Source organism: Eptatretus burgeri, chromosome 3 (genome assembly GCF_056783735.1).
Source record: "Eptatretus burgeri isolate ZD-2024b chromosome 3, Ebu_testis_v1, whole genome shotgun sequence".
NCBI lineage: Eukaryota > Metazoa > Chordata > Myxini > Myxiniformes > Myxinidae > Eptatretus > Eptatretus burgeri.
Genome location: NC_140963.1, coordinates 109,275,474 through 109,301,816, shown reverse-complemented (window position 1 = coordinate 109,301,816; position 26,343 = coordinate 109,275,474). Strand labels below are relative to the sequence as shown.

Below are 26,343 nucleotides of genomic sequence, written 5' to 3'. Positions count from 1 at the left end.
GACATCATTCATTATCTGTGTGCCCAGTTTGAGCAAGGTAGGTAAATGCATGTTCGAGGAATGGTTGAGGATGTGTTCAACACTGGGGTTTTTATTTTTTATGACTAAAATGGCTGTCAGTCGGCCATCTTTGATCGCATCATGAAACAAAATGATGTGCATATGTATTCCATTGTGTGTTGTCTTTGTGCCGAGTATGAATATAGTCAATCCATACATGTCCGAGATATGGTTGCGGACGCACCGACACGAAAATCGAAACCAAATCCATAAGCCCCCATTTCGGACAAAGTCCAACAGGGACTAATAAAGGTCTGTTTGTGTGCATGGGTACATGGGCACACGTGGCAAAACTACAAACACCAACTTGCAACTCCGGTTATCCCTGTACGAAGGGTTACAAATGTGGTTCTTCTTTTATTTTTTGACAGATGGATGGAAGAAAGGACATACTAAATGTTGAAGTGGCTACACCGCTTAAAAATTCTCTCACTCCTCTGCACATGTGCAATCGGGATGAATTCAGAACCAAAGTACTGCTGAACTACAGGTTCGTTTTCTGATTCTTGTATCTGTTGATATGATAGGATAGGATGTCTGTAGACGCCCAGGCAGAATCAACATCATATTATGTGAAGATGGCAGCCCAATCCTTTTTGTGAGAGGGCACGTTGCAGTCCCTACCAGTTGGTGAACTGTGTGAACAGTTAGCTGTGTGAACAACCATATTCTGCATCATTGAAATTGCTCCCTTTGAATAACCAAAGCGATATAGGCTTTGACAATATTATGGTAAGAGATTAAAAGAGGCTGGAGGAGTAAAATAAGAAATTGGATGGAATGTTAGTCATTACCAGGTCCAGTAGGCGGGATGTGTCAGTTTCAGTAAATCCGGGTTTGGAGGTTAACAGATTGGGTCATATCCACAGAGTCGCTAAAAGCCTTAGCTGCAATGCCATGGTTGGTTGTTGCAGAACTGATACCCAGCTAGCATTGTGGCAGTTGAAATTCCCACAAATGAGGAACAGAGATTTGGAATGGATGGTTACGAATTTGATCCATGTTGGGAAATAGAGGTATATGATAGTTTGAGGACATGGCAGTATATAAACAAAATATTTAACCGCATCTCTTTGAGCTCCTCGGCTCTCTCAGTTGTCCAACCATCCCCAGGTCCTCCAGGACACATGCACTCTTCCTGAACCCTCCTCCTGATTAACATCCAACAATCTCGGCTTTCTGCTCACCTCCACTCTTTTGTTCCTCTTTTCTGCTGTTTGCAGAACTGCCTTTAGGAGATGGTTCAATTGCATTCTTCCCTCGAGACCAGTGTTTCTCAACCTTTTTTTGTCCCACGCCCCACTTTGATTTTCAAAAAAATCGTACGCCCCACCATGATTGGAGATGCTACAGTATATACTACATATGTATTCAAAAGGCTTTATTAAAACTTTATTGCAAATTTTATTCAATTGCTACTCACTTCAATGGGAGCCCTGCCCTTGACGCTGGCTGCAGATTTGTTTGATTCGAGGAACCAATTTTGTCAGTTTCAGCCTTAAATCAGCACGTTTCATGATTTCCAGTCGATTTCTCTTAGCTTGCAGCAAATCGGTAACAACACTAAATCCACATTCGACTAAATAAGATGATGGAAAATTTATCAACACTTCCCTTCCCAAAGTAGTCGAGTTTGGGTATTTCTTTTCGCTCTCCCCAGACAGCCACATCATGGTTCCTTTGATCTTGAAAAGAGTTTTCACAGACTCGTCTTGTTGCAACTCGCATAACTCCTCTTGGTATTGCTCTGGTACTTCAGATAAATCCACCAGAAATGGCTGAGTCAACCAAGAAGGGAACTCGTAGCAAAACTATGAAAGCGATCATATATTGATTCATTAATTCTGAATCCTCATGCCCCACCAAAATATTGCCACGCCCCACCTTGAGAAATACTGCTCTAAGGCTTCAAGCAAGTGGTGCACTACCATCTCATGTTATATCATTGTCGATGCCTACCCACAATCCTTTATATCCCCAATAACCCCCTTACTTGCAGCTTTCTGTGCTTTATCCCCTCTTCTCTCCTCATCCTCGAAATTTATTCCGTTCCTTGATGTGTCCAACTGTAGCCCGATTGTTGGTACATTGTCTTTATACCCTCTGTTCCCTCTCTCTTCCTTGAGCCTTGATTTTGTAGGCACAAAACCTTGCAGGTTTCCTGTCTGACCAGGGGTATAGCTTGAGGGTAAATAAGATGCAAGTTAAGATGTATTCAGGCAAGACTATTTCACAGACATTAATGCATAGGGAGGGATTGTTCTTGAGAAAAGGATCTCGAGATGTGGAGGCATCATTTTGCCTTTCTTGTGCAATTATGTAAATATGTTGGATCTCGAGTTTCCGGTCCCGGTTGCAATTGCAAATGACGAGTGGAGAGAAAAGGTGTTCACGGTGTGGGAAATAAAGGATTGACATGGATTACGAAGGCCTCGGACGTCTTTTCCTTGTATGTTGAATTGGTGACCCCGACGTGATACAATGGACAGACAAGGAGGTACAAACGACCAACCATTCGCCGGGAACAGCCAGGTAGGTGCGCTTTTGCCGATCGCTCAACCAGCTTTATCCGTGGCAGCGGTTTCATTAAAACCGCCACCATTTTGGCCTAATGACCTGTAGCTGTGGTTTACACAGGTCTAAGCACAAATCAACACCTGGAGCATTACTATTGAGGCGACGTTGTTCAACTACATTGTTGGATCCTTATCGCCAAAATATTTGACAGAGGTGAGAGACATTTTGCTGCAACTTCCGACGAACAACCCGAACACGATTTTGAAGGCAGTACTTCTAAACGTATAACCCTCTCTGAGCACCGCCACCTTCAACAACTCCTTACAACCGAAGATTTAGGTGATTGAAGACCCACACAGCTACTGCGTCATATGCAGCAGCTTCTCAGTAACCGACATGCAACCCTCGACCAGGTCGCTCCTTCCTGAGTTGTTTTTTGCAATGGTTACCACTCCACATTTGCATGATACTTGCAGCTAATGCAGAGCTGGTACTACCCGCCGCATCTTCTCTGGCTGATCATCTCATTGACACCGTTACACTGACCGTGGCTAAGGTGACACCTCCAGCACAGCACGCCACACAACTGCAATCAAAGATGGTGGAACTTAAGCTCATCCTGGAGCCTCATGCTCTGCAATGCCAGTCGTGTTCATTTTAGTGTACCCCTTGTTGGAAAAGCGAGGAACACCGTACCTTGATCTACCATTCACCTTCACCTTGTGTGAATACTCTAGATGGGTGTTCGTACCACATGACCTTCGGTGCTTATGTTCGTCAGTGTAGAGCATCGTGCTCATATTCGGCTACAGGGAAACGACGAGGTCCACAACTAATGCCGACGAGTTCACCTGGGCCATACGTCAGTCGCCTTTTCTTCCCCATGGATCGTAATAGCGGGTTTCCTTTCCTTGTGGATATAGGAGCAGAGGTGAGCATTGTGCCATCATCTGCTGCTGAATGGAAAAATCGACAGGAATATTCATTACATGCCACTAACAACAGTGCTACTGCTACATTTGGAAAGCGTTTCCTCCAGCTTGACTTGGGTTTATGTCGGTCTGTTCCGCGGGTGTTTACTATTGCCGACACAAGATACTCTATCCTTGGTATGGATTTTTTTGCATCATTTCAATCTCTTCGATGTCAAACATCGCCGTCTATTGGATGCCTCAACACAGCCTAGTGTTTTTGGTACAGCATCCACCATTTCATCGCTGAATATCATGTTTCTTCCATCCACGCCTACGTGCCCTTTTCAGAAAGTACTTTATGATTTCCCATCCATAACGTGCCCATCGGCAACATATCAGCCTATCAAACATTTGATCACGCATCACAGAGACCACAGGACCTCCCGTTTTCATACGTGCTCACCGACTAGCACCCGAGAAATTATGTTTGACTACATGTTACAATGGGGAATCATCAGAGCATCGTCCAGCAGGTGGTCTTCACCGCTACACATGGTACCCAAAAAGACATGTGGAGGTTGGTGTCCTTGTGGGGATTACCGGTCCTCAAATAATGTGACTGTTCCAGACCATTACCCCATTCCACACATCAAGGATTTTACCGCTACATTCCATTGTGCGACAATATTCCCCAAGGTCGACCTCGTTTGTGCGTACCATCAGATTCCTGTGGATCCAGATGACATCCCAAAGACAGCAGTCACCACACCTTTCAGCCTGTTCGAGTTCCTTTGGATTCCGTTCAGACTATGCAATGCTGCACAAACCTTTTCAACGTTTTATCGATCAGGTGCCCTGGGGATGACACTTCTGCTACATGTATATATAGATGATATTCCAATCACCGAGACAACCTCAGAAGAACATCAGGAACACCTATGTCACCATTTCACCCATTTGCTGAATTTTGGTATCATCATCAATCCCACAAAGTGCATATTCGGTGTCCCGGAGTTGATTTTCCTCGGCCATTGTGTTCACCACTCAGGCATCCGTCTGCTCGAGGAGAAGGTTCAGATTATTCATGATTTTCCATTTCCTTCATCTCAACGCAAAGTGTGGGAGTTTTTGGGCCTCTACTTTTACCACCGATTTATTCGAAACACAGCTGCAACACTGCAGCCGCTGAAGGAATTACTCACAATTAATAAGCTGCCTGAAGTGCTCTGATGGGTGGAGCCAACCTTTTTAGCCTTCAACATCATCAAAGATGGACACACTGGCATTGTAGGACACACTGGCCAATACCTCACTCCTGATTAATCCAAAGCCAGAGGTGCCAACATGCCTGATGGTAGACGCGTCTGAGGTTTCGGTGGGTGCTGCCCTTCACCAGTTCATTGATGCTGACTGACGTCCATTGGCCTTTTTCTCGAAAGCACTGAAGCCACCAGAGCACAAGTACAGTGCCTTTGACTGGAGCTTACTCGCTGTATACTTCTCCATCAATAATTTCCACCACTTCTTAGAGGCCAATCAATTCTCTGTTCTGACTGACAACAAACCTATAAGTTTTGCTCTGTCCACCCATCCGGATTCTCACTCTCCTCACACACTTCACCAACTCGATTACATCGCGCAATTCACCACCGACATCTGGCACATCAAAGGAATTGCAAGCTCTGCAGTTGATTCTCTCTCATGCATCGAGATTTTGGCATTGTCTTCACCCAGCACACTGGCAATCTTTTAATGCACTGGCAGCAGCACAACCAGAGGACACTGAGCTTCACTGTCTGCAGTCTGCAACAGGTTTGCTTACATTTCACGAGGTATCAAGCCTAGGGACAGACACGACCCTCATATGTGATACATCGATGAGACATTCCTGCCCTTTCGTACGTGCGTCATTCCGTCGTTCAGTCTTCGACACTCTTCAGACTCGCGCACCCGGACATTCCAGCTACCCAGTAACTCATCACCACGCGCTACGTCTGGCCACACATCAAAGCTGACATGCACCATTTGGCCAAGCAATGTCTTCAATAGCAACATCCAAAATTATACTGTCACATCACTTGGTAGTTTCCCTACACCCGATAGGCGTTTCGCTCGGGTCCTTGTGGATATTGTCGGTCCCCATCTCCATCAAACAGGCACCATTATTTGCTGACGCATTGAGCGTTTCACCTGTTGGCCAGAGGCTACACCGATAGCTAACATCACCCACCTACCATCACTAGGGCTTTTGTCCATACCTGGATCGCGCATTTTGGTGTTCAATCAACCATCACGACGGATCGTGGTAGCCAGTTTGATTTGGCTCTATTTTGCGAATTGCCTCGACTGACCATATGTGAACCACCGCTTACCATCCAGCAGCAGATGGCGTGGTGGAACGTTTCCACCACCAACTCATCTTCTCTGAAAGCACATGACAACTCCACGCCGGACGGATGTTGTACCTGTGGTCTTGCTGGATATGGGAGCTGCTCTGAAAGATGACCTCGGATGCTCTACTGCAGAGCCAGTGTACAGTGCAACACTTCGTCTCCCAGGAGAACTTTTTACAGAATCTGATGACACCTTGCCCGATTCCAGCAACTATTCCAACCAACTTTGTACGGCCATGCATGGCTGACGGGCAACACCAACACGTACGCTTTCGGCATGCCTGGTTTTTATTCCCCAGTTTTCCCGTGCACTCACGTATTTGTCGCACGACTCTATCCGGAGACCCTTGCAGTAACCATATGATGGAACTTACAAGGTTTTACAATGCTCCGAGAAGACCTTCATATTCGGGAGACGGTCTCCATAGATCGCTTGAAGTCAGCTTTTTTTTGATTTTTTTTTTTTGTGCTGACTCTCCTCCCCCCACCCCCCCCCCCCTGACTGGTGGTTCTACACCGCCAACAACGGTACCCTTATGGTCATACACAACTCGCCTTGGGCACCATGCACACTTAATGGCATGATATTTATGAGTACAATTTACTGTCGACCATTTCTTATCTTGGCTCTGACTTTTTGCACGTTTTACATGATGGACGAGCAACACCTATTCTTTTGCTTGTTCCTTTAGTTAAAGTAATGCATTAGGAGGGGGAGTACTGTTGCGGCACATCATTTTGTCTTTCTTGTGGCATTGTGTAAATATGTTGGATCTCGGGTTTCCTGTTCCGGTTGCAACTGGAAGTGACGAGTGGAGAGAAATGGGGTCCATAATGTGGGGAATAAAGGAGTGACATGGATTACGAAGGCCTTGGGTGTCTTCTCCTTGTATGCTAAAGTAGCAGCAGGGATGGGAGACAGGTTTAATATGGAACTACTGTATATAGGTACAGTACGTAGAAGCAATGGGGCCTGGGGGTAGGAATGAAAAAGAACAACAAGCCGGTAGGCGAAGAGGGATTTGCTAGGATCGAAGCGCTGGTGACTATGCTTTTCATTCTGACCGATCCACCGACAAAGATTCATTGCCAAGACGTATTGGTTCACATACAATTGTTCCTCTGCCTGGCAAGATTTTTCCTATTGCGTATTTTGCCAACTGGCACTCCTCGTAAAAAATGACGGTAAATAGACACCCTATTTTTGAAGGACTACCATTTGAAAAATAATTGGTTTGCTGGTTTGTGCTGTGGTGCCTCGCATTGCAGACATACGCACACACACACACACACACACACACACACACACACACACACACACACACACACACACACACACACACACACAACCCAATAAAGTTCTCTCAATGCTCTTGTTTGACCACACCTCCTGAGCCACACAATATTTGTCATAAGCCACGCCCACTTTCCATTAGCAACGCCCACTTCCCATTAGCAATGCCCACTTTCCTACACCACTCCCACTTTCCTACACCACTCCCACTTTTCATCAACCACGTCCACTTTCCCTAAGCTCCGTCCACTTTCATAAGCCCCTCATAAAAAATGACAGTAAATAGACACCCTATTTTTGAAGGACTACCATTTGAAAAATAAGACCTCAATCAAAAATCGGCTCGAGTAAAATTTTCTAAATATCTCGAAGTGTTTAATTCCGAAGTCTCGTTTCTCTACATTCAAAACTGAAGGACAAGTATTAAAAATACTGTACGCGGTTTTTCGGCCGCTGCACAGCAACGGGTGGTTGCTTGGCAACGAAATTCAAACACGCACATTCCCAGCATATTTTCCATATGTTGACAAAGTTTCATCGAAATTGGTTTGCTGGTTCGTGCTGTGGAGCCTCGCGTTGCAGACACACACACGCACAACCCGTCAATAAGGGATATATAGCGAATCCAACAAGGAGCTGATATTATCGGTCCCCCCCCCCCTTTTGGGTGGTAGGAGGAATAGATCTGTGTTATATAAAAGCTTGGTATGGTTTATAGCCACGTCTCGCATAGCGAACGTGGCTCTAAGGGAGCTCAGTCGTCTTCGTCTTCGTCTTCGTCTTCGTCTTCGTCTTCGTCTTCGTCTTCGTCTTCGTCTTCGTCTTCGTCTTCTTCCAAAACTTTTCGGACTCGGCTCTTTTATATACGGGATCCGGATCTCCTTAAATACTAAACACCTGAACACATCCTCACATAGACGGTGCCTTTTGAGAGCGTCTATCATGAACTTTTAAATACATTCGGACATTTGCTTTAAAGTTTCGAAAAGTTCACGTTACTATTTAAAGATTATTCCATGTAATGTATTGTAATTTCGTAAATACACCATTTTCTCGTCATGAGCAGGAGCCTCCATGACGGGTCTCGCTATTGGCTCCATCAAGGCACGTGACGAAATATCGGAAGTTGTTGTTATTGCCTTTAGGACACGGCTCTTGGACACATTTGTCCTTGTTGAAATATCACGTACACAAGCCATTAAGTTCCCAAAATGGTTACCATAGCAACAGAATTCAGCTAATCACAGCCGTGATCTAATCAGGTTGAGATAATATGAGGAATACTGCAGATATCTACAATATGAAAGCTAAATGTTCAACAGTTTTCGAAATATCGGATACACACAGAAGTACACGGACGGACGGTCGGTCGGACGGACGGCAGACGGAGCTCATTTTAATGTCGCCGTCTTCGACCGTGGGAGGGCCGGGGCACAAAAAGTTGGAAGAAAAATATTTTTAAATTAATTAATTGATATCAGTGCCCTTTTAATGAACTTCGACCACAGGATATTCGGCCCATCAAAGGCTCCACTGCAGTTGCCAACCTGACCCAATGGGATGTGATGTTTGTGCGTGTCCTGTGTCCTTTTTAAATGCCGAGCGTCGAGCGAGGAGGCACCGCGTAACATTTTCAAAGTCTTTGAGACGACTGCACCATTGAGGTTCGAAAAATCGACCGTCCGCCTCAGAGTGCTCACTGTAACCACTACACCGCCGAGTCTCATAAAAAAAAAACTTCGTGTCACTGAGAAACGGCGGCAGTGAATGCATGTGCGACAGAACAATTCGTATTTCTCTTTTTAAAAAACGGCACTTCACATATTAATAATTATAGCGTCGTCAATTGGACGCGGTTCAATAATTGACTAATATTTCGTTAATTAAATGCGTTTCGTGTGTTTTTTTTTTGTCCATAATTGTGACGTCGATTCTGGGAAGCGTCGCGTTCTGGCCACGCCTCCATCGCGTGGGTTAACCAATCAGCGTAAAGTCCGCGCCGTCACTTCTTCGAACAGTAATGACAAGCAAGAGGGATCCGTGTGAACGTTCAAGCGCACAAGCTGGACGACGCAGAGCACCTGCAAGGAGAAGAGCGAATAAGGAGGCGAGTTCGGCGGCCGTCCAACGTCCGGCAGGTTAGTAAGTCCCGTAAATGGAAATTAAATTACTTATATCAACGTTTATTGTTCTGTTCTGTTCTTTTTGTTTTTCAAATGTTTGGGGGATTATTTGAATATTCAAATTGAAAAAGTTTGTTTTGTAACAAATGATACTGCCGTGGTGTCAGTGAGCAAGTTGTGCGTTTCTCTGGGTTCTGCAGTGGTGGAACTATCAAATGAAGTTGTGTTTTGTTGGAAATTCATTTTATATATATATATATATATAAATAAATAATTTCAATGCCACCTTGATCAGTGGCCAGTGATCCATCACACTGGTCCATCTGGAGCAGCAGTGGATGACCTTTCGAGGAGAATGCGTGCTCGTTTAACCCTTTCTATGCCATCACTGACTGTACCCGACCGCTCGGACCACTCTGTGCCGTTTGCTGCACCAGGAAGCATCAAAAGCTTTTTTCACTTTTGCATTAGTTATCAAGAAGATGGATCACTTTGTTTTGCAAACATACGGATCTCGTTTACGAGCTGCCGTGACTGTACACGTACAAGGTGTGTAACCCTTCAACACGTACTTCAGCTGCCGCACACTCTTATCTGCGATGGCCAGCCGTATTGCACCGCTCGCTCGGTTCCTGATCACAAGCTGATAGTTCATGTCGAGAGCGGTGGTTACTCGATCAGCGACAGGTCGGTCGTGCAAATCCCTTTCCCACGTGGTGGACTCTTGGGAGGGGGCAATGTTAGCCGTCGCCCGGCACAAACCGCTTCGTTGCTGGGAAGTGACATCTGCCGTTCACCATCGCACGTGACAACCACACCTGTGCCATCAGGTCATGCGCGTCTTCGCAAAGCACGGAACTTTAGTTGGAAACGTAGACACCGATCATGATTTTGATAACCGATATAATGTGTCACTGCATTGTTGCTTCCGGCAGCTTGGCTGCTGGGTCAATATCCTTTCTTGGAAGCACCGCTGTGCCACTGATGCTGTGCCCCTCCACCAGTACGCTGATGACCTCGTCTCGCTGACCTCGGAAGGACGACAGGCTGAGTCGACCCCACCTGGTATTAATTCAGCAGCAAACGGGGCTCGAACTCATGACCCTGGGATCCTAAGCCAGCCACCCTAACTAACCACTAAGCCAACACCAGGTTTCAGTGTTGTGTGACTGCGTGTGTACACAATGCTAACTATTTATTGTTCGTGCAGTTTAAACCAGTTACAATTCACATATTTGTACAAACAGACTGAGTGAGTGCATGTAAGTTCATGTCCACATAGGTTCTGTTTTTGACGAATGTATTTATAATTGTCTTGTGCTCGAAAATGACGCTTTTCAGGGTAAAATCTGTGCTTATTGATCCACCTATTCTTCGTAGTGACGTCATTGTAGAGTGGCTCGTTGCCGCCTCCTGCTGGGGTTCAGCTTGGGTGCACAAATCAGTTTTGCACTTCACTTCCTAGAAGTGCTCGTGTCAACGCGACCTCTTTCAAGCCAATGACGACGGCAGTTCGCAGTCGTAACTTTTGTCGAGAACATTTTCCCCAAGTGTAATATTTCATGCTTTTTCCAGTGTAAAATCGGCTTGCATCATACTCGGTTATTCCGACTATGAGTCGTCAACTAAATCACAGTCGAAGAATTTCAATTATTTCAAGGGGACGAAGAATGTTCCCGGGTTTTACTTACACCTTGGGAAATGACGAGTTCAGCCTCCACACCCCCAATCTCCCAACCGCCATCGGTGCGTATGTAATAAGTATATTGGACGTGAATAAAATAATTCTGAATAACATCCGGTGATAAAATCGAATAGTGAATAACATTATTTCACATTCTCAGAAACTGGGATTTTGTTTTTATTTAATCCTTATATAATAAAACTGACTTTTAATCGTGTGGTTCAGTCGGCGTTCCAAGCCTCATGTTGGTTCAACGGTTAGTGTAGCTGCTTTATGATGTTCGCGTCTTGAGTTCAAGCCCCTGTTGTGTCGTGAAACAACATCAGGTGGGTTGACTGTACCTGTCATCCTTCCAAGGGCGGCAAAATGAGCACTAGCTTACTGGAAACAGGGGGTACTGCATCAGCAGCACAGATGCGCTCCCAGCAATGATGCAACCAGTTGTCACAGGATGCATATGAAATAATAATGATAATAATAGTCTGCATGCCATGAACCTGAGCAAGGACGATATCTGTGAACTTTTCAATAAGTTGGCTGATGTTGCAATTAAGTGTCTGTAATTGACATCAGCAATGCCTTCTCCGACTATGTTAGTCTTGGTGGGACAACATGAATCGATAAGGTACAGTATATGGAACTTTTTTTTTGATACATTGTCAAGGCTCGTATGAGAGCTAACACACAACACACAACAAAGGGGGGGGGGCAGGAGACAAGAGGGAAGGACAAAACAGTGGGGAACAGAGACATCAGATCTGTGGAAGGGAGAGGGGTGGAGTGGGGTACATGGGGTAAAAAGATGGACACCACAGTGACTTTCGGGAGCTTACACGACAGGGAACTTTCAGGAAGGAAAGCAGGAAATTTGAAGGAGGTGGGTTTGCGGTTGATTAATTGGGGTAGAATAGATCGAGGTTTTGGATGGGGGAAGATAAGAGGTGGTGGTGAACAGCTGTATTGAAGACCTGGAGGGAAGAATGGGATTGAAGAGAGTGTGGGAGTTTATTCCAAAGATGGGAAAAAGAGGAATGAAAGAGTGAAGGTGAGCAGTGATTCGTGATTTTGGTAGTTTTACCAGAAGGGGGTTGCTGACGGACCTTGAGCACCCTGGAGAAATTTGTGGGGAACATCGCAGACAGAGCGGGGAAGGGGGGGGCGAGACCAGAGAGGAGAAGGTAGAAGACAGAAATACCACCGACCTGCCTGCGGTGAGAGAATGAGAGGCCCAAAGACTCAGCCTCATCGCGGGAGGTACCAATGATCCTAAATCCCTTAGTTTCCACAGCGTGAAGCCGAGAAAGGTGAGAGGCAGGAGCACCAGCCCGGAGGGGAGAGCAGTACTCCATCAGGCTGCGGACGAAAGCTTTGTATGTAGTCAGGAGCTCAGGTGGGCTGAGGAAAGACTTTGCACGACGGAGGATGCCCAGTTGGCGACAGGCTTTGGAGGCCAGTTTGGAAATGTGGCTTTCCCAGGAAATATCATGGCAGACAGTGATACCCAGAAGCTTGAATGAAAGGACTTCTTCCAGAAGATTGTTGAGAAAGTAAATGGTTGGTGTGGGGGGTTCCAGATGGTCCTTTCGGAGAAGCATAGTGAGTGTGAGATTTGTCAGGATTGAAAGACATGTTCCACGTGTTGGATCAGTTTGTGATTTTATCCAGATCTGCAGAGAGTGAAGAAGCTGCTGTTTACCAGTCTGAGGGGTGACAGATGGTACTGCAGAGGGTGGAGTCATCAGCAAAGAGATAACGAGGATTTTCCAGCGTCGGAGAGATCATTGATGAAAACCAGAAAAAGAACAGGGCCTAGAACACTGCCTTAAGAAACTCCAGTCTGGACAGGAAGAGGGGATGAGAGAACTCCATTAAGGGCAACACGTTGGCTGTGACAGGAGAGGAAGTCTGCGAGCCATGTGTGGAGATGGCCATGGATACCATAAGAAGAGAGTTTGGTGAGCAGGGCAGGGTGCCAAACCGTATCAAAAGCACGTGATATGTCTTGGGATATGGCTGAAGTAAAGTACTTGTTTGAAAGTAGTCAAGGTTACGACATTTAATTTAGCTATTCAGGGGCATTATATTTACTCGTACATGCCCGTAAAAAAAAAAAAAAATAAACAAACAAATAAATAAATAAATATTCAAACGGCGAGCAACAAACAACAACCACACAGGCTGTTTCTTCGCTCTCGCGTGCCCGTACGTGCATGGCCTGGAAGTTCGAATATTATTCGCAGTTACGATTATTCGCAATTTAGTTTTAATACCCAATTATTTAATTAGCGCCAACGTATTTTACCTTTTCGCAATGTCGTGGCAAGGAAAAACAAAAAAAGACGAGAAGAGAGAAAAAAATTACTTCCTGGTTCGGAGCATACCAGCACTCTGATGTTACCAAAATTTATACACCATCTAATATGAAAACGATCATAACTTGGGGCATTGTGTTTATCTATAAATGCGCATAAGAAAGAGAAATTATTAGAATACACGAAGTCATCATTATCCGGAAGTCCGTACGTTGTAACCCGTAATCGGCCACGCCCACGCAACAACGTGTCTTCTCATTGGTTTGGTAAATAAATGGCCATAACTTGGGAAGCACTTGTCCGATTAATATCAAACCTTGAAAAGGCACATCCTCAGGACCCCAGCAATATACCTAGCAAGTTTCAATTAGATCGGACCAGCGGTTGTCGAGAAACAGTGGTCACAGACACACACACACACACACACACACACACACACACACACACACACACACACACACACACACACACACACACACACACACACTGCTGGAATTATAGATAGATGACATTAGCAAATATGGTGAAAATGTTTGCACTCAACCCCCTCCCCTCCCCCATATGCTCCACATAGGCCCCTTCTCACCCTTGCCCTAACCCTCATATCATCCAAAACTCTTCTATCCCTCCCCAGTGCTCTCACAACTTCCTACCCTCCTTTCTCTCCGACCACCCCTCATTGTGCTGTATTTTTATTTTCACACCAAATTTTCTCTATTAATCCTCCCATGCTCCCCCCCCCCCACCCCCAAGTCCCCTGTACATATGTGATAAGTAGATGGCCCTTCATAAGATCACTTTTACTCGAAGAGGAGAGAATCTGCAGCTTTACCCTCCCTGATAGTATTGCATTTGGATCTGTTTGTCTGTCTGTCTGTCTGTCTGTCAGCACATAATGTGTTAACAAAGGCGACAAACGCCACATGGTGGTAGCCAGTATTACATGTTATCTTTTTTTCAACTGAGTCCCTCAATAAAGTACAGGAGGTACAATTAAAATGTGAGGGTATCGATAAAGTACAAACGATTAGAACATGCATATGTCTATAAAGTACAGAACGTGACTACGTCTATAAAATACATATGATTGTAACGTGAATCTATCATACTAAAATACCCTGGTGTGTCTGTCTGACAGTTTTTTGCCACGATACATTTGGTCATTACTTATCCAATCTCAACCAAACTTAACAGAAGGACTAACGGTCACACAATGGAGGTTGTCGCGACTTAATTTGTCCCCCACCCCAAAAGGGGTGTTCCTCCTTCAGTGAAGTCCGTGTTGAGGTGTATATCTGCGTTAAGATAGCTAATCATGGTGTTTTTCCAAGGCTGCTTCAAAAAACAAAACTATAATAACAACACCAACGATAACAACATGACATTAATGTTATTATAAAACAATATTAATATTAATAATATCCCCTCTTCCCGAGGGATTTTCCTCATTGAACAAACGCAGTGTTAACGTGTATAAATAGTTTTATGGCGTTTCGTGGGACTTAAAAACGAGGAGGAAGAAAAGGCCTACCAGAAGTAAAAATATTATAAACCACAAATACTGTACATATTGTTACGTTTGAGGGGGGTATGCATTCAAAGGGTAATTAGGATGTTTAATTAGGTATGCCATGCTGTTCGAGCTGTACCAGGATCTCGATGTAATAAGTAGCAATTCAGTGGTGATAAGTTGTCTAGTAAATGTCCATTTCTTCAAGGGGGAAATGATAATTGTCACGTAATTAGATAGGGAGACGGGATAGGGTAAGGGTGTCTGCGTAAACCCTGTTAGTATTCCCTGGAGGCTTGCCGTGACGTCACAGGACAGTGCAGCGGATGGCTCCGCCCCGTGATCACGATTGGCGGAAGGCGACGGCGGAGGGCCAATAAAACGGCTCGATTGGAAGTGACGAGGACTCGAGGATAAAAAGGTTCTGTTCGGGGAAAAGGGGAGGAGGAAGAAGATCGGTACAGAAAAACCATTCTGGTGGAGGCTGTTGTGCTGGGAGCGTGCTGTTTTGTTGCGCCGATTCGATCCTGAATTGATCGTGTCTCGTGGCCTAGCTGTGCCTCGTGCCTCACCTCGGTTGGCTCTGGGGTTCTGCTGGCTGGCTTCTGTACGGGGTCGAACGGCGGGCGGACCTGCCTCCCTCTCCTGCTCGCAACTTGGCGCCAGAACTGGCTCCCTGGTGGCTGTGAGCGGACTTGGGCGGACACCAGGAGGTTGACAGCACCACGGTGTCTCCTGCACTTGACGAGCGCAATGTCAGCTCGTCCGACGCCAGTCCAGGGACTGTTGAGTCTACACCACGGGCCAGCTTGACCACCAGGACCAGCTACTGTGTGTGTGTGTGTGTGTGTGTGTGTGTGTGTGTGTGTGTGTGTGTGTGTGTGTGTGTGTGTGTGTGTGTGTGTGTATGCGTGTGTGTGTGTACCTGGCGCCTTAGAGGGTTTGAGATTGGTATATCCATTGGAATTGTTTGTGTTTTCCCCACGCCCGAACCCACACCACCATCCCGTCGAATCGCCCCGGATCCCTCTTCTTGCCGAGTCTTGTTATTTCTGGTTAGAGAAATAAACGTTATCAACTCAGTGAAAAGCGACTCGTGCCACCTTCCTCGTCCCATTTGCGGTAGAGCGATTAAAATCGCCATCTTTGGGTTATAAATAAATAAACCGCCTCCATCGTTTCAGCTCATTCTACGTTGGCGAGACTGTTCAAGTCCCGTGGACGTCACATTGGTGTCAGAGTGTTGGATGTTCGAACCCCTCTAAATTATATTTGGTATCGGGAGAATATACCAGAACTGAAATCTCGCCATGGATTGGAATATAAAATTACTGCAGAAAAGCGCGGGAAAATTTTGGCGGGATTTTTCAAATTCATTTTAATTGGCGGCAAACGGGACTTCTGCACCATGGCGGATGTGCAGATGTTTGAGGAGGAAGGCCACGTGTCTGGCAGCGAGTCGGGGGAAGAAGGGAGAGACGGGGGTCGGATTGGAACCTCCCCCATTCCGAGCGTGGACCGTGCTTCATTGCCCGTAATGGAGCCGGCAGCGCCGGAAACCGGCGCGATGTCGATCCAGACAATGTTGGAACGTTTAATAGGGGACATGACGGCACAAATAGCAAATCAATTCGTGGCACAGAGGGCAGAAATGACGGCACAGAGGGCAGAAATGACAGATCAATTGGGGGTAATGGGGGTACAGTTGGGTGCACGGATTGATTTAATGAGTGATGAATTGGGGGAAAAGATGGAGAAAATGAAAACTGAGATGCAGGAGTGTGTGGATGTTAAATTGGGGGAAATACAAAGTAAATTCGAGGATAGATTGGAGGAAACAAAGGTAGAAATTACATTGGAGGGGGAAAATATACGAAAAAAATTGGTAGATAAAATTGATGCAACGAACATTCGGGTTGATAAAGTGGATGAAAGCCTGGAACGTCATTGTGCCTGTGTGGATGCTCGTATGCAGCTGCAAGTAGAAGAGTGGGGAGAGCTGAGGAAGCAAGGCATGAATTTGGCGGAGGAGGTAAAAGGATTGGAGGCTCGTTTGGACGAACAAGACAAAATTATGAGCCAAGATGTAGTCTTGGATAAAGGCCTGGTAGAGCCGTCTTTTGTAAGTAGAGTGTCCGGGTTGGTTGAGGAGCAGCTACAAACTCGCGACGGAGCCTTGGAGGAGGTTGTGCGGGCCCAGAGGATCCTGCGGGAAGAGGTGAAGAGGTGAATCGGTCCATTCAACGTTTGGAACAAGAGGCAAAATTGACTCATGAGACCCTCACCACAAAACATCTTTGGCCACAGTGGGCTCCGAAATTGGATACGCAGCCACAAGGGTGTTTGATCCCTGGGCTGGATTCGGACAAGGGAGAAACTGAGAAGCGGGCCACCGTAAAAGTGATCCCCCTGGTAAATTTTGACGGGTCAGGGAGCCTTGAAGCTTTTCTGACGCAATTTGAGTGTATTTCCCGACTAAACGGGTGGAATGAGCGGGAACGTACAGGGAATTTGGTGGCAACGTTGCGGGGACCAGCCGCCGATGTGTTAAACGTGATCGCGGAGGGGATGTTGACCAGCTCCCACATTTGCGAGGCGTTGAGCCGTCGGTTTGGGTTCGCAGCGAACTGTGATCTGGTGCGGGCCCAGCTCCAGCACCGCAGATTAAAGCCGGGGTGAGACAGTGCAGGAGCTAGCACAGGACATTTACCAATCAGTCAGGATCGCGTATCGGGACCTAACAGTGGAGGCATGGGACAGACTGGCACTCGAGAAATTTTTAGCTGCTATTCCGGACCCTGAGGTCCGAGCGTTAGTGGAGTTACAGGATCCACCCACCGTTCACCGAGCGGCTGAGTGCGCAGCCAGGCTGGCCTCGTGGAGTTGGCCGGGTCGGATGCCAGAGAGGCCATCGGTGACGGTCCGACAGGCGGAGATTCAGGATCAAGGAGAGGGGCTGGGAGAAATTGGCATTACCCAAATGTTTCAGGAAATTTGCCAGAAACTGTCAAGTTTGATAAGGGGTAATTCAGTAATTGGTGCGCCAAACTGGCGGAGTCCAGCCCAGCCAATAGAGCAATTCGATTATGGCCGAAGGGGTCCGGAACCGGAAGAGACATTACACCAATACCCACGGGGGCCTTTTATGGGGAGTTGTTTCCGGTGCGGGCGAAGAGGACACATGCAACGATATTGCCAGTACCCGGCAATGGAGAGACCCTCCAATAGACTTTCAAGCCCGGAGAGGATGAATCCTCCTGCTGAACTGCCAGGTCTATCCGAGGTGCCCTTACCTAGGTCGAGTCCGGAGATCACTGTCGGGGGTCGGGGAAACTAGATCGGGCTGAGCATACAGGGCCATGCTTGGCTGGTGAGATTGTGGCGAAGTGCCCTCCCTTGGTGAAAATAGTGAATTGTGGGAAAATTGGTGTGGGGAATTTGCGGGTCAGGGTAAAGATAGGAGTAAGGGACATGGTAAACCGAGCAGAACAGGGGTTAACAGTGGACCAGGTAAGGTCATTGCACAATTTGGTTGGTGCTAATGTGGATGTATTCTCTCTCTCTCCTGAGGATGTTGGACGCACGAGTCTAGTCAGGCACCAAATTGACACTGGCGAGGCTCGACCTGTTCGACAGCCTGCACGACGTCTACCTCTTGCAAAGAGGGATGAGGCTGAAAAACAGGTGGAAGAGATGAAGGAGGCTGGAATTATTGAGCCCTCGGTAAGTCCTTGGGTGTCACCCATTGTGTTGGTGAGAAAGAAGGACGGGACCATTCGGTTCTGTGTGGATTATCGCCAGCTCAATCAAGTGACGCTCAAAGACTCGTATCCACTGCCACGTATTGATGATACACTCGATGCCATTTCCGGCTCAAAATGGTTCACTGCATTGGATTTGAAGAGTGGCTACTGGCAGGTGGAAATGGACCAACAAGGGAGAGAGATAACAGCATTTACCACAGGGAAGGGCCTCTGGCAGTTTGTCGTCAGCCTTTCGGATTGTGCAATGCCCCCGCCACATTTGAACGTCTGATGGAACGCGTTTTGATTGGGCTGCCATGGCAAACATGCCTGATCTATTTAGACGACGTTCTTGTCCACGCTTCCACATTTGAGCAGGCTGCCAAAAATTTGGTGGAGGTTTTCAGGTGATTGAGAGGGGCCGGATAAAACTGAACCCTGGGAAATGCGAAATTTTTAGGAAAGAGGTCGTTTATCTGGGTCACGTGGTGAATGAGAGCGGCGTGGCCACAGACCCAATGAAGGCAGTGGCAGTAAAAGAGTGGCCCACCCCCAGAAATGTAAGAGAGGTCAGAGGATTTTTGGGCCTCTGTTCTTACTATAGGAAATTTGTGGAAAATTTTGCAAGTATTGCAAGACCATTGCACCAATTGAGAGAGAAGGGAGCTAAATTTGTGTGGTCAGAAGACTGCACCAAAGCATTCAATCACCTAAAACAACGTCTGATAGAAGCCCCAGTTTTGGCGTATCCGGCCGAGACTGGCCAGTTCATCCTTGACACGGATGCTAGTCAGGGAGGATTGGGGGCGGTCCTGTCTCAAGTCAAACAAGGTGTCGAACGAGTGATTGCCTATTATAGTAGGGCTCTGTCAAAGCCCGAGCGAAATTATTGCGTCACTCGCAAAGAATTATTGGCCTTGCTGTCTGCAGTTGGACACTTTCATCCTTACCTGTACGGGAGGGAGTTTGTGATCCGGGTTGATCATGCCTCCTTGCAATGGCTTCTTCGGTTCAAGGAGCCGGAGGGCCAAATTGCAAGGTGGCTTGAGAAACTGCAGCAGTACAATTTTGTTGTGAAACATCGGCCCGGCAAAACACATGCCAACGCAGATGCTCTCTCTTGGCGACCTTGTTGGCAGCACCAATGCAAATTTTGTGAACGTCAAGAGAATAGGGATTTCATTGGGCAGGAACAAATTGATGCATGCCTATGTGCCGCCCGAGTAACCCATCGGACTCTGCCACAACCACCTCCTGAATTTGGTAGTGTCGATTGGAAAAAGGAACAGAAGGAGGACCCTGTTTTGGGCCACCTCTGTAATTGGCTAGAGGGTGGAAAACGGCCTGCGTGGGAAGAAATTGCTTCGCTTGGAGCGCAGGTGAAGGCGTATTGGGCACAATGGCAGATGCTCCAGCTGAAGGATGGCATTTTGTACCGGGAGTGGGAATTACCAATGAGTGGAAATGCTTCCTGGTTGTTGGTGGTACCTTCAAAATTGAGAGAACAGGTGATGGGGCTTGTACATGGAACACGAACGATGGGAGACTTAGGTGTAACCAAAACACTAGCGAAATTGAGGCAGCGATTCTATTGGGTGAACTCGGGCAGCGACATCCAAAAATGGGTACGTTGGTGCGACCTCTGCCGGGGGAAGAAAACACCACCATGCGCACGTAAGGCCCCCCTCCAAATTTATAATGTAGGAGCACCACTTGAGAGGGTAGCGGTTGATGTGGTCGGGCCCCTACCCACCACCCACCGAGGCAACAAGTATATTCTGGTGGCAATGGACTACTTTACCAGATGGCCGGAGGCCTATGCATTGCCCAATCAGGAAGCACGGCTGGTTGCCCAAGCACTAGTGGAGGAGTTCTTCACCCGTTTTGGAACTCCGAGGGAGCTGCACACAGACCAGGGCCGGAACTTCGAGTCCGAACTCCTACGTTCAGTGTGCGAGCTCCTCCAAATTCACAAGACTCGGACAACTCCTCTAAGGCCACAGTCGGATGGGATGGTGGAGAGGTTTAATAAAACTCTGCTCACCCAGTTAGCTCTCTTTACCTCCCAGAATCAGCAGGACTGGGACGAACATCTCCCCTTTGTCCTGATGGCATACAGGACTGCGCAGCATGAGGCCACGCGCTGTACCCCTGCCTTGCTGATGTTTGGTCGGGAGATGCAGGCTGTTGATTTGTGGCTGGGCGTGGCACCTGAAAGCCCAACATGGACCTCGGCGGAAGGTTATGCTTCCAAAATGTGTCAGAGCATAGAGAAAGCTCATGACTTTGCGAGAGAGCGAATAGGTTTGGCTTCCTCGCGTGCTAAATTGAGGTATGACTCTCGGACACACGCCCCCCGATTCCTCCCTGGAGACCTCATTTGGCTCTTCCGGCCACAGAGGAGGAAGGGTGTGTGCCCGAAACTCACCCCCCCTGGAAGGGCCCCGGTGTGATACTCCGACAGGTAACCGATGTAGTTTTTAAAATCCAGATGGGCCGCCACGCACTCCCACAGATCGTCCATTGTGACCGATTGAGCTCTTACATGGGTCGGGATATTCCGGATTGGATAGAGCGTGTGAGGGGAAGATTAGTCGCTTCTGTGCGGGAGCTTGGGCCCGGGCAGCCTCCTGCCCCATGTGCTGAAGGTGAGAGTTTGTAAGTTCAGCTGGGTTTTGGAGTGACAATAGGGACAGTGGGTAATTGGTAACAAAGCGGGCACGAGTGGCTGTCCAATGGCTGGTGCGTGGATCGGGTGAGAAGTGCTGTGTGAGTTGTTTCAAGTTAAGAAGTGAAATGTATGGTGCACACGTTGATTTTTTATTGGACATGGTGTGGTAACAGGGAAGGTCATGGTCGGTGAAGTGTTAGAAATGCAGGTGTCACATGTAAGGCCGATGGGGTGGGGGAGTCATGTGGGTTTTGTGGGTGGGGATGATGTGCTTGTCCACAGGGATTGCTGAAGCTCACGGTGAGCGGGAATTGCGACCCCCTTCAAGGAGATTCACACCTGGTGGCTAACGGTGACAGTGTCTGGAGGCAACTGGGAGAGGGTCTGGTTGGGCGACCAAGGCGGGTAGGACCTTGGCGACCCAGGAAGGCCAGAGGAGCCAGTGAGACCCCTTCCAGTGTGTTGTACGGGGTTAGAGCTGATGGCTACCAGGGGGGTGGGAATCAAAGGGAGCGGGGGCGGAGAAACGTCCGGGTTGGACTAAAGCTTACCTGTGGGCATGGTTGCACCTGAGATGCCCCCATTATGTTGTGGTAACCCACCCCACAGCCATGACGGGATTCAGCCTGCATCATTAAAATGGGGACCATGACCTAGCAATGTGATGATGACCATGGTGTGAGTGTTGTGAAGATGTGTGAGTCCCACTCGATCCCGCACAACTTGACATGTGCGGCAAGGGCATGATGTCCGCATAATTTTGGGGCGAGCAAATTTGAAAATTGGCTCCCCAGGTAACGCTGGGTCTATTAGCATCCACTGGGGGATGCGGTCAAGTGTAAATATCCCATGAATAGTGTCATTAAGGCTTAGAGTAGGAATGTAAAGTATAAGTGTTGTGTTTTTGTGGAACCTTTTGTTTCCCCTCCCCAGATCACTGGAAGAGTGTTGGGCAAGAGCGATGATCCAGAGGATGGAGTGCAACTTCGCTCAGTGCTCTCATGTGATAAAATAAAAAAAATAATAAAAAAATGAATGATTGTTTAGGCGAGGATAAGGCCATAAGGGGGTAGTACATTAAGCAGGATAGGTAAGTTAGCTGCGGCTCGCTGCCCATTGCCCCTCCTACTTTATTTCGTTAGGTTAAATAGGTGTGAGTCAGTAAGTGTTAAGGCTGGTACGGTAGCGCCTGTGATATACCTTGCAGGAGCTGCGGTACCAGAGGAGGGGGCAGTGTTACGTTTGAGGGGGGTATGCATTCAAAGGGTAATTAGGATGTTTAATTAGGTATGCCATACTGTTCGATCTGTACCAGGATCTCGATGTAATAAGTAGCAATTCAGTGGTGATAAGTTGTCTAGTAAATGTCCATTTCTTCAAGGGGGAAATGATAATTGTCACGTAATTAGATAGAGAGACGGGATAGGGTAAGGGTGTCTGCGTAAACCCTGTTAGTATTCCCTGGCGGCTTGCCGTGACGTCACAGGACAGTGCTGCGGATGGCTCCGCCCTGTGATCACGATTGGCGGAAGGCGACGGCGGAGGGCCAATAAAACGGCTCGATTGGAAGTGACGAGGACTCGAGGATAAAAAGGTTCTGTTCGGGGAAAAGGGGAGGAGGAAGAAGATCGGTACAGAAAAACCGTTCTGGTGGAGGCTGTTGTGCTGGGAGCGTGCTGTTTTGTTGCGCTGATTCGATCCTGAATTGATCGTGTCTCGTGGCCTCGCTGTGCCTCGTGCCTCACCTCGGTTGGCTCTGGGGTTCTGCTGGCTCGGAGTACGGGGTCGAACGGCGGGCGGACCTGCCTCCCTCTCCTGCTCGCAATTTAGCGCCAGAACTGGCTCCCTGGCAGCTGTGAGCGACTTGGGCGGACACCAGGAGGTCGACAGCACCACGGTGTCTCCTGCACCTGACGAGCGCAACGCCAGCTCGTCCGACGCCAGTCCAGGGACTGTTGAGTCTACACCACGGGCCAGCCTGACCAACAGGACCAGCTACGTTTTGTGTGTGTGTGTGTGTGTGTGTGTGTGTGTGTGTGTGTGTGTGTGTGTGTGTGTGTGTGTGTGTGTGTGTGTGTGTGTGTGTGTGTGTGTGTGTGTACCTGGCGCCTTGGAGGGTTTGAGATTGGTATATCCATTGGAATTGTTTGCGTTTTCCCCACGCCCGAACCCACACCACCATCCCGTCGAATCGCCCCGGATCCCTCTTCTTGCCGAGTCTTGTTATTTCTGGTTAGAGAAATAAACGTTATCAACTCAGTGAAAAGCGACTCGTGCCACCTTCCTCATCCCGTTTGCGGTAGAGCGATTAAAACCGCCATCTTTGGGTTATAAATAAATAAACCGCCTCCATCGTTTCGGCTCATTCTACGTTGGCGGGACTGTTCAAGTCCCTTGGCCGTCACAATATGATTACCTTTATAAACAGTCACTCCACATATATTGCTGTTTTACACTAAACTTGAAGCAATCTGGAGGAATCCTGACATCCCTGAGGCATTCTCTGATTATCGCGTCCACCACAGAAGAGCGGATCCGAGACGAGATCTACTGTCATACATATATATATATATATATATATATATATATATATATATATATATATATATATATATATATATCCCAGAGAGGATAAGATGACCCTTCCTGTCGCTCCTGTATGGAGTGGGTGTACTAGTACAATAAAACCAAAAAAGTCATATTTGTCCCTTATATAAACGTACACCTTATGTTAATGCATCGTCTAACTACCACACAAACACAAAATAAACCACACAAAACCACACAAGACAGGTCCTGGCAAGGGTCTGCAATATCTGATTGCTATTTCTAGTTTCTACTGTTATCAAAATTTCATGGGAGAGCTTTGTAAATATAGCACGTGCAGATCAGTGACTCAAGCAGTCGTTCGTCTGTTTTTACAGTTCATACATTCATAAATAAATTAGAAAATGAACAAATGAACACATATAAGGAACTTGAACCTGGGGTCACAGCATCATGGGCGAAGTGATTAGATGGAACCCACAAAGCAGGCTAATTAAAATATTACAGTTAAATCTGCTTTGGGTTTGGTTAGTGCCACAGATGATGTACAATACATACATGGGGAGCATGCGCCACAGCACGTCACTGCAGTCACTTTCTGCCGGTACTCCAGAGGTCTCCATCTGGCCATCCCCCAGGCAGATTCCTAGCGCACCCCCATCTCCTAGTGATAGGACATTCCAGGCACCCACCCAAAGGGACCACCTCAGGTTAACCCGAAGAGACCGCCTTCTGGTGGACGACACCTCAGCACCACTCCACCACACACCACTTCGTGTGCTATCTTGGGGTGAAGTGTTTTTATGGTGGCCGGAGTGCAAATCCTGCCACCAACCTCCTAGTAATGGTAACCCACTGCAGGAGGATGTCTGCAGACGCAGTTGGGCACCAGATATGGATGGTCGTTGGCTCACAAGGAGCTCCTCCGCCCTTTGATGTGCAATACAGGTACACAAAAAAAATTTAATTTCGAGAGAACCTCAGAAAGCCAGAGGCACACAATGCTTAGCTTTCATTGATATAGATATCACAACTAGTGACTGGTTTAAACCCCACACTTCCCCTCACCTTAACCCCACTCCCCCCCCCCCCTTGAAAAACTTCACTGCAAATTTATTAATCGACTTTAAAACAGAGATTGAGGCTTATAAAAATAACTGAACAACAGAAGGGCGAGTGGTCTATGCATCAAAAATGGAGCAGAGGGGAACGGTCAGACAAGGGATTGGGGGAATTGTGCAACATTTGGGTGGGCAAGCAACATAATAAGTCAGGCCTATGGCCAGACAAGAGAACATAGGGAGATATGTAAACAAAGGACATGTGAGCAGTCAGGGAAGCTGCCAAAAAGGATTAATGTCGAAGAATGCAGGTAGACTGGAGAGGAATTCCATTGAGAAAAGAAAATGTGGCAATGGAGGGGCACAAAACAAGTGAACAACTCACTTCAAGCACAATTAAATCCAGAGCTTCGAAGAAAATCCATTAGCAGGAAAATTCCTCTTCTTTAGCTTCCCTTGAAATTTTGCATTTAATATCGTTGTATTTTAAGAAATATTGAACAATAAAGATCGTGAATCCATATACAATGTTTGCCACCGTTGGGCTATCGTGAGAGTGAGATTTTGTGAGACTATGACATCACAGCACCAGTACAGAAAGCATGAAGCCGGAGTAACTAGCGTTTCGTACGGCTGTCAATGAGATGAGAAAATGCAGTGAAAGCTTTTTTTCAGATCCAAAATGCAGATAAATATCCAGTGAAGAGATAGTTAATGAGAGAGGAACTGGTCACACTGTTGACAAGTTTTAATTCGGAAGGCACAAAATGGTTTGTGAAGAACACTTCGAGCCTTGGTGCTTTCAAGCGGAGCAACAAATACAGGCAGATCTATTGGGATATAGCGTGAAAAGAAAACTTTGGTAGAAGATACAAATCGAACCTTTTCAATATAAAGCCTCAAAAAGAATGAAACGATACCTCTTCTGCAAAGTATCAGGCACCAACTCGCTCAACCGTTCCACATCAAGAAATTCATGAAAAGAGTGGCTAAAATGTCAGGGAGTTTTTTGTGTACATGATCGAGGCTTGTGGAAGAGCTAAAGCAGAATGTGAGGGAACAAAATAAAATGAGGGAAACGCCAACAGCAGAGTAGAAGTGAGGGTGAGATCAAGGGTAGTGGGAGACGGACACATAGGGGATGAACAAGCTCCACACAAGCTGAATGAAACGCAGCGAGAAGGGGAAGGAGAAAGTGGCGATGAAACAGAAAAGCAACAAACCAATCGGCAACCAATAAACAAAAAGGGGGTGAGGGAGATGGCAGGGGGGGATCACAATAACCTGGAAAAAGGGTTGGTTGGGAATGGGGTCATTTGAGGTAGAAGAGTTCATGGGTTCCAATTGGGGTAGTGGTGAACAGCTGCCTTGAAGCCCTGCAGGGAAGAATGGCTGGAAACGAACAGACTGGGTAAGTTGGTTCTAAAGGCAAGAGAAAATAGGAGCAAATGAGTGGAGGTGAGCAGTGAGTTGGGATTTTGGAAGTTTAACAAGAAGACATTTGAGGGACACAA

At 47.1% G+C, this 26,343-nt stretch overlaps 1 protein-coding gene across 2 annotated transcripts in view; it reads left to right on the top strand.

The window, feature by feature from the left end:
- The first annotated feature begins 426 nt into the window (after positions 1 to 426).
- LOC147030679 (transcription factor PU.1-like) overlaps positions 427 to 26,343 on the top strand; it is a 40,019-nt gene continuing 14,102 nt past the window's right edge. The window contains exon 1 of one of the 2 annotated variants that reach the window (XM_085874968.1): positions 427 to 550. The gene's annotated coding sequence lies outside the window, so the exon portion shown is untranslated. Of the gene's footprint in view, positions 551 to 9,159; positions 9,317 to 26,343 lie in introns of those variants that run through there. The other variant, XM_085874967.1, reaches the window with a different exon arrangement.